The 9,055-nt window shown below is 37.6% G+C and overlaps 1 pseudogene across 2 annotated transcripts; it reads left to right on the top strand.

The window, feature by feature from the left end:
- The first annotated feature begins 2,513 nt into the window (after positions 1 to 2,513).
- LOC148878827 (inorganic phosphate transporter 1-4 pseudogene) lies at positions 2,514 to 5,893 on the top strand (annotated as a pseudogene). 2 transcript variants are annotated; one of them, XR_016104024.1, is made up of 2 exons: positions 2,514 to 2,787; positions 3,862 to 5,893. The product of XR_016104024.1 is annotated as an inorganic phosphate transporter 1-4 pseudogene, transcript variant X1 (transcript). The 2 variants fall into 2 exon arrangements; XR_016104025.1 differs by having other exon boundaries at positions 2,528 to 2,960.
- Positions 5,894 to 9,055: the final 3,162 nt, after the last annotated feature.

Genomic DNA, 9,055 nt, shown 5'->3' with positions numbered 1-9,055 from the left:
TTTGGCAGTAGTCAACATGGTTGTCATTAAATTAAAAATATTTTTCCAAAGTCAGCTCTTAATTTTTCCATTTTACAACATATATATTTTTGTTATTATGGTTATTGAAGACTCTAACTATCTATGTTGCTATCCCCCTCTCATTGACATTTGACAGGTGGGATATACTTAATATGGAATATTGAATTGTACAAATATAACATAAAAAACAAAAAAGAGTTATCTGATGCTTGTAGCAGACAAATGCATGCACCTTGAATCTTTAACTCCATGGACCGTAAAAGAAAAGAAAAAAAAGTTCGATTAAGATTTTATCCAAATAAAAAAGGGCATTACCCAGTGCTAATCCTGTCTGTGTCTATATATTCCTTATTAAGATGGATCGAGGTGTTGAGTATGTAACACAAATTATCAAAGAATTCTCTTCATCAAATCAAGCAATGTAAATTTTAGGATCAATTTAATTAATCAATATATAAATGGTTCCAAGAAATAATTAAGCAATTAATTTGCGGACTTAATGTTTAAGCAAGCTAATTAAAACGGCTATATAAGAGATCCTTATATAATAATAAAACCAACAAGTATAATTTACTTACTATATGAGGAAATTAAGAAGTATCAAAGGAATATTCCTAAAATCCCTTGCTTGTGTTCATCTCATCTACATGCATCATGCATGCTAGCTAAGTTTAGGAGTAGTGCACTACTCTGCATTACCAAAAATAGAATAGTAGAAATTTTAATGGAAATGCTAGAGTGCGAAAAAAATAGTTATATTGTTAAAGTCAAATGTGTGTGTTCACTAGCTAGCTATGCCTATTCATGACTTTGACAAATCACGTGCTTTCTCTCTCTAGTTTCTGTTTTTTCACGGGTGCAGGACAGGCATCAGGTAGTGGTATGTTAAATTGTTACTCCACCGTCATTGTGTCATTGAGACTTGGGAAATGGTAAGTAAAGGTAGTGGTACCCCTTGGCCTCGTATGCGGCGAGTGGAAAAAGTTCAAATTTACTAATTTAAACAATAAGTAGATTGTAAAATAAGATTTTTTTTTTTAAATAAATAGATTGTAAAAACTTTAAACTCAAAATCTGCATTGGACCTGTCTGTAATTCTTCCTTTGTTTTTTTTTTTTTTTTTTAAATATGAATTATAACATGTCAACCCCGTTGAAACGTTATACTTACGTGAGAGAACCTACAAATAGGTCCAATGTAAACTTGATTTTGAGTTTGAAATATTTTTCCTGTGTGTATGATGAGGTGCCAGGTGCGTGAGTTTGAAATATTCTGATCTGATCTGATGGGGACCATCAGCCATGGGGCCTTGTCACGTCTCATGCGAGGTGAGATGATTCTCATTTGTGACTTGTTAGTGACAGACAATCACAGCCCCCAGCTCTTGATATTGTTGATTGATTAAGGAAGGATTTAAGGTTGTAACCGTTTGGGTGGTGAACAAATTGACATTCAATCTTGGAGCTTTTGGTTGAGACTTGAGACAAAATGATATGTATAAGGTGATTTCACGACAGCAAGCCTGTGACTGAGGGCCCAAGTCCCAGGGCGTGGCATTTATAATTGTCAACCGCATTCAGAAATTAGAATAGAAATGCGTGGCCACAATTTAGGGTCTGTTTGTCTGTTTTAAAGTTTGATATTGGTGAGTTTTTCTTTCGTCTGAAATTTGAATACCAAAAATATTATTCTGAGTTCTGACAATTATCAAATATTTATTCTGATGTTATATATAAAAATTATTGTTTATCTTTATTAAAAATATAATTAAAAAACAAAAAAAATGTGTGATTACATTTTTAGAAATAAGAGATAAAAGAAATGAACAACCATTGACCTTTGGTTTGTAATTGGTGGAAAGTGACAAGGACTGGGGCCTAATGCTATGGGCCCTTCTTTGACTTTTCTACACATAGGTGGAACCATCCAATCCATCGTCATTGAACACTAATAATTTATTGGTTTAATTATTTAAAACATCGTTGACAAAGATTTTTGAATTAAATTATTTTGATTATGTAAATAGAAATATAACTGTGAAAAATAACGTCATGCCGTTAAGCCCCCAGACTCATGTTTACGTGTAACTAATTTCTTGGTAGGAAAAGCATAATTGGACGCTCAACAAATAAAATTGGTCATCAAATCATGCTCACTTTTAACTTTGTCATTAACCCACAGATATTATTATTATTATTATTATTATTATTATTATTATTATATTTTCTTTGTTTTATCCGGCGTTTCTTCTCTCTGTCCGTATCTGTGGTTGGTCAAGATATATAATTGCAAATTTTCTTACTTAAGCTGCTAAGTATAGGTTTAGAATCGTTGATGGATTCGGAATTCCGCAATTGAAATAGAGAGATCAGGCATTTCCAGGTAAGCGATCAATTAATTAGATTCGTAATTTAGTAGGAGAAATATATGTATGTATATATATATATATATAACACTGAAAAATTGCCATTCCATTTGAGATTTCTTTTTTTTTTGTTTTTGGGGGAGAGGGGTGGTCCAAAAAACGGCGTTGACCCGTAAGATAGGAGAGGGGATTACCGTAGAATCTGTAGATGCTGGGGCATATTCCAACTTCCGAGACTCCTTTAAATACAATCCATTCTCCACACCAGAACCAGAAGATCTCTTTCCTATCTTCCTCGGCCCTTCTTCTATCTTCCGTTCTCTTTCCGACTCCGAGTTCCGACTATTTCCGCTGGAGGCTGGAGGCTGGAGGCTGGACTGACTGATACGCTCCAGAAACAGGTGAGTTGTAGCTTTAATTTATTGGAAGTAGTTTGGTTGGTGGAGTGAGTGTCTGCCCCTCAGTTTTATGGCGACAAGTGGCAAAAACGGATAAAGGGTAGTGCAGAAAAAGTGGAGCATTCTCTCTCTCTCTCTCGTGTGATCATGAGTCTCATACCAGACCAGACCCGAGAGTGCGTTCCCGAATTCCATCTCCTCTTATATTAATTCTTATCGTCTTTTATTCCTTTACATGATTAAGCTTAATTTGCATCCAATTTCATTCGAGTAAAGAACCGGTACGAAGACAAACAGGCAAGTGTTCTGTACACATGGTGTATTCACTCTCATAATCGGTTATCCTAAATCATCAAGTACAGAACACTACAGAACTGCCGTATTCAACTTGTGATTAGTGATAATAGTAGTCAGATTCACGCACTTGCACGCGCAGCATATACATCCCTAACGCTCTCCTAGCTACCATCATCCCTAACGCTCTCCTAGCAGATGTGATTCGCCCCCTCCCCTTTCATCTTTATCTTTACCAACCGTAGGCCTCACGGCTCAGAGTTAGTCAATACCACCGCCATCTCTCTCTCTCTCTCTCCCTATTACAGGAACAGGAACAGAGCATGTGTAAATGCAAATACCCATCTCTCTCTCCTATACCCATCATGTTATCATCACCTACAACTATTCATGCTTAAATAACCGGTAAGTAGACCTTGCACCCCCCACCCAGTCCACCCTTTAATTTCCCAGAAAGCTCCGCATTTTTTTTTTTTAATATTTTTGCTTGTTAATCCGTCCATTACAAGTTACAACTGCCCTCTATTAATTATATTTTTTCTATATATCCACGGACCCCCCCGATATTGACCTGTAAAATGTGGGGGCTTGGATCTGTGCTACCTACGAGACATGATGCTCTGTGGGAACAAGGACAACATGTGGGTAGATCCCGAGTGAAAATTTGGAGCTAAGACCTAACACACCCGTTCAAGTTTGAACTTGGAAGCGTAGCTAGCATGAGACATGCATGCATGTTTGTGATGTTGCTCACTTTGTTTCCTAATTTTTTCCAACATAAAGGGATTAGGGAACAGAAGTTGTTGTTTCCATCGGCCGGCCGCTGAGAGTGATAGTGATAGTGGTGGTGCAGCCGTGGAGCAAGGAGGCAGGGGCAATACGCAGCCATGCCATTGGAGGTGCTTAACGCACTTGATGCAGCGAAAACACAATGGTACCACTTCACCGCCATTGTGATCGCCGGTATGGGCTTCTTCACAGATGCCTATGACCTCTTCTGCATCTCACTTGTCACCAAGTTGCTGGGTCGCATTTACTATCACGTTGATGGCGCAACGAAGCCGGGAACTTTGCCTCCTAACGTGGCCGCCGCTGTTAACGGTGTCGCCTTCTGCGGTACCCTTGCTGGCCAGCTCTTCTTTGGGTGGCTGGGTGACAAGATGGGCCGTAAGCGTGTCTACGGTCTCACCCTTGTTCTCATGGTGGTCTGTTCCATAGCCTCGGGGCTTTCCTTCGGTCACGATCCAAAAGGTGTTATTGCCACGCTCTGTTTCTTCCGCTTCTGGCTCGGCTTCGGGGTTGGCGGTGACTACCCACTGTCCGCCACCATCATGTCTGAGTATGCCAACAAGAAGACTCGTGGTGCTTTCATTGCTGCCGTGTTTGCCATGCAGGGCTTTGGAATTTTAGCTGGTGGGATTGTAGCAATCATCGTCTCCTCCGCTTTCAAGGCCAAGTACCCAGCCCCGGCTTACGAAGTGAATGCACTTGCCTCAACTGTCCCACAGGCTGATTACATATGGCGTATTATTGTGATGTTCGGTGCGCTACCGGCGGGGTTGACATACTACTGGCGTATGAAGATGCCTGAGACTGCTCGTTACACTGCCCTCGTTGCCATGAACGCAAAAAGGGCCGCCGCAGACATGTCCAAGGTTCTACAGGTTGAAATCGTCGCTGAACAGGAGAAGGTCGAGCAACTGGCGCAGGACCGAGGCCACCAGTTTGGTTTGTTCTCTAAGGAATTCCTTCGTCGCCACGGTCTCCATTTGCTCGGAACCACGAGTACTTGGTTCTTGCTGGACATTGCGTTTTACAGTCAGAATCTGTTCCAGAAGGACATATTTAGCGCAATTGGGTGGATTCCCCCGGCAAAGACGATGAATGCGATAGAAGAAGTGTTTAAAATTGCGAGGGCTCAGACGCTGATTGCACTGTGTAGTACAGTTCCCGGGTACTGGTTTACGGTGGCACTGATTGACTACATGGGGAGGTTTGCAATTCAATTGATGGGTTTCTTCTTCATGACGGTATTCATGTTTGCCCTTGCCTTTCCTTACGACCATTGGACTAAGAAGGATAACCGGATAGGGTTCGTGATAATGTACTCGCTCACATTCTTCTTTGCCAACTTCGGTCCAAACGCGACCACATTCATCGTGCCCGCGGAGATATTCCCAGCCAGGCTAAGGTCAACATGTCACGGCATATCGGCAGCATCGGGCAAGGCAGGGGCCATCGTCGGGGCGTTTGGTTTCTTGTACGCGGCACAGAACAAGGACAAGACGAAGACGGACGCCGGGTACCCACCTGGTATCGGGGTCAAGAATTCACTCATCATGTTGGGGGTCATCAACTTCCTCGGTATGATATTCACTTTGTTGGTGCCAGAAGGCAAGGGCAAGTCACTGGAAGAGATTTCAGGTGAGAACGATGAAGAACAGGAGCAGCAGCGGGGACCTCCTAATAACACCACCACCGCCACCCTTCACGTTTAATTAGCACCTGCTGGCTATATGCTAATTCGATCATGTTCTCTCGTTTCTTGGTGTGTGCTTAATTAATCATACATGTTCTCTCGTTTCTTGTTGGTGTGTGCTTAATTAATCATACATGTTCTCTCGTTTCTTGTTGGCTTTGTGCTTGTATTTTTTAGCTATTTGTTTCATTCTCTGTCTATTAATTATTGAGATGACGTACGATATATCCAGTCGAGAGGGTTCAGAACTACAGTACTTTATGATTTCATCATCACATTGTTTATTGCATTTTTCATATAATAAACTGAAAACTCTGTTGGTTGGTTGCTCGTCTCCATTCTTTCAATATAATGGGATGTGAATTAGAGTTCGGCTTCTATCAGAATTTTTTTTTTTTTTTATTGTTGCCAGAATTTTTTTATTTTTTATTTTTAAAAAAAGGAAAACAAAAAGGTCATACTGATCGACCCAAGTGATTAATTACCAAAAAAAAGTGATTAATTAAAGAATTAATGGCGCGCAAATGATTTTTACAATATTTACAAGTACGTGATGGAGAAATAGAGATAGACAATATATATATATATATATATATGCATGGAAAGCTAGATAGACAATATATATCGATGAAGTTCAAATCTGAAGGGAAGAGGCTTCGAAATAAATAAATAAATAAAAGAATATGAAGGGATCGAAGAGAAACAGAAGAGCATTACCAGATAGCAACATTAATTAAATGTGATATTTACTTTGAGAGTGAAATTCTGAAACATGCAAAACAGTAAAGAGAATTTTATTATACTAAGGTAAGATTTAAGGCACTATTAATTTTATTTTCTTAGGCTCCGTTTGGAAGGAGTACTAATACAAATATGTACAGTGCAAATACAAGGGTTAGAAATACCATGTGTACATATTTGTATTTGTACTCTTCCCAAACTGAGCTTAAGGCTCTGTTTGGTTCCTATGCAAATATGAATCAGGTAAAGCTTTTGCACCGGGTTTATGATAAGCACTTTTACCTGATGCAAATTAAATTTGCACCACCTTCTTCCTACCTTAATTCTATCATATAAAGTGGGGATCACATCATTTTTTTTTCTTATCATATTCTTAAATAAATAACCTTCCTCCTCTTTCATATAAAGTGGCATCACACTATTTTACTTCTTACAAACAAACAAGGTCAAATCTCAAGCAATAGTAAACCAGAATTTGCACTCCCATGCATTTAGCCCAGTGCAAAGAAATGAAGCCTAAAGCACAGTTTGGAAGGAATACAAATACAAATATGTACAGTACAAATACATACTAAATACATGATTTTGCACTCTACATATTTGTATTTGTACTCCTTCCAAACTGAGCCTAAAGGGCAAAAAGTATTGAAAATAATGAATAAATTTGATGGGAAACTTGCTTGGGCCCAGTTTGGAAGGATTACCAATACAAATATGTAGAGTGCAAAACTATATATTTTGTGTTATTTTGTATATATTCTTATTGCACATATTTGTATTTGTACTCTTTCCAAACTTAGCCTTATGAGAAATCGTGATGCAACTAATTTCCTCTTGTTGCTTGGTAAATTTTATAACAGCATTTAATGTGATATTACTTTGCTAAATTTGTAACAAAAATTTTGAAATGAATTTAATCAATTAAACTGATAAATAAACAAAGTACATATTAATGTAAGGAAATATTATTGAGGAAAATCAATAAATTTAGAGAAAATTCCCGATTAGTACCCTGTACTTTGGGCCTAGTGCCACTTTGGTTCCCAAACTTTAAAATGGGACAATTTAGTACCCGAACTTTCAAAGTGTGACAATCCAATACCTACCGTTAACTTACTGTTAACCAGTCATTAAGTGGCATTTGAAAAAGACATAGATGCCCTTCGAGTGTCATTTAATTTTGTTTATCAACCATCCAAACATTGACAAAAAATTAGCAGTCCCAAATCTGCCTCTTCTATTCAAGAAAGTTGGGGACCGTTAATTTTTTGTCAACACTTGGACGGTTGATAAACAAAATTAAATGAAACTCGAAGGGCATCTATGTCTTTTTCAAATGTCACTTAATGGCTGGTCAACAACTAGTTAATGATAGGTACTGGATTGTCACGTTTTGAAAGTTCGGGTACTGAATTGTCGCATTTTAAAGTTCGGGAACCAAAGTGGCACTAGGCCCAAAGTATAGGGTACTAATCGGGAATTTTCCCATAAATTTACTACTAAATTAGGTAGTATTTGGTAAATTGGTGTTGTATTCTCATTTTGACTCAATTTAAGTGTTATAGATATATTTGATTGGGCAGATTAAACTTTGAGGAAGCGTTCTTTTTTTAGGATTTTGAGGGGGAAAAGTTGGTCAATGGAATTTTGATTCCCATTGACCAAGAAACCCATGTTCTTTTTATATATTTATGTGGGGACAAGGAAAGTTTATTTTCCTGGGGCAAGTTGTCAACACTTGAATGAGACACAAATTCTCTTTTTAATAATGGATTTTATGGCTAAAATGATTATTGCATTATTTATGTGGGAAATAAAAGAACATGGATAAATGTGCTTATCTGGATAAATCTTTCTTGAGAAACACCTACTCGAGTAAATACATTTACCTAGGTAAATAACTTACTGAAAAGTGAAATTTAATTCCCACTTCAATTGTCCTATATGGATGGCGTTCAGAGGTATAATTTCTTTTTAAAGTGGATGATGAATCCAACCTTGTTTTTGTCAAAATTTTTGAATATTAATGAGGCGACTTTAAATTCATTGTGAAAAGGTGATTAGTCAAAGTTCCGTGATTTATACCATATTCTAAAATGTAGTTGTCCACATCAACTTAGTAAATGTAATCACTCCCCTTTAACATATGTGCATATCAGCCCATGCATCGACGATTGTAACTAGGGGTGGATTTGAGCCGAGCCAAGCCGAATAGTACGAGGCTCGAGCTTGAGCTAGAACCTTAAGCTCGAGCTCGACTCGAGTAAAAAATTTATAAGCTCGAGATCAATTTGAGAAAAATGTTTTATAAAAATAAAAAGTTATATATAAAAAATATTTTTTATTTGATATTTAAAAATTTAAGAATTACAATAATAAAGAATTATGATACTTTTATTATATATATATATATATATATATATATATATATATATATATTCGTATTTGGTTTGTGAGCCTCATGAGCCGAGCTCTATTAGGCTCGAGCTCAGCTTGTTTATTAATCGAGCCTATAAATTGGGCTCGAACTCGGCTCGAACTCGATTGAAACCAAGTCGAGCTGAGCTTGAATAGCTCGTGAAGAACTTGGCTTGTGGCCACCTCTAATTGTAACTATAAAAGAATATTTCTGTGTGCCAAAACATTTCACTTTTTTAAATTTCCAATTTTGTGATTTAAGTTCAAATGTTGTAATTTGACACCCTCTTAGTGTTAAATTTAGACAAGTTTATTGATAAAGGGTTCCTAGTAGATAAG

Source organism: Nelumbo lutea, chromosome 1 (genome assembly GCF_056320005.1).
Source record: "Nelumbo lutea isolate HS-2025 chromosome 1, American lotus-T2T, whole genome shotgun sequence".
Classification (NCBI taxonomy): Eukaryota; Viridiplantae; Streptophyta; class Magnoliopsida; order Proteales; family Nelumbonaceae; genus Nelumbo; species Nelumbo lutea.
Note: the sequence above shows the minus strand (reverse complement) of the source record. Positions and strands in the feature narration are given on the sequence as shown.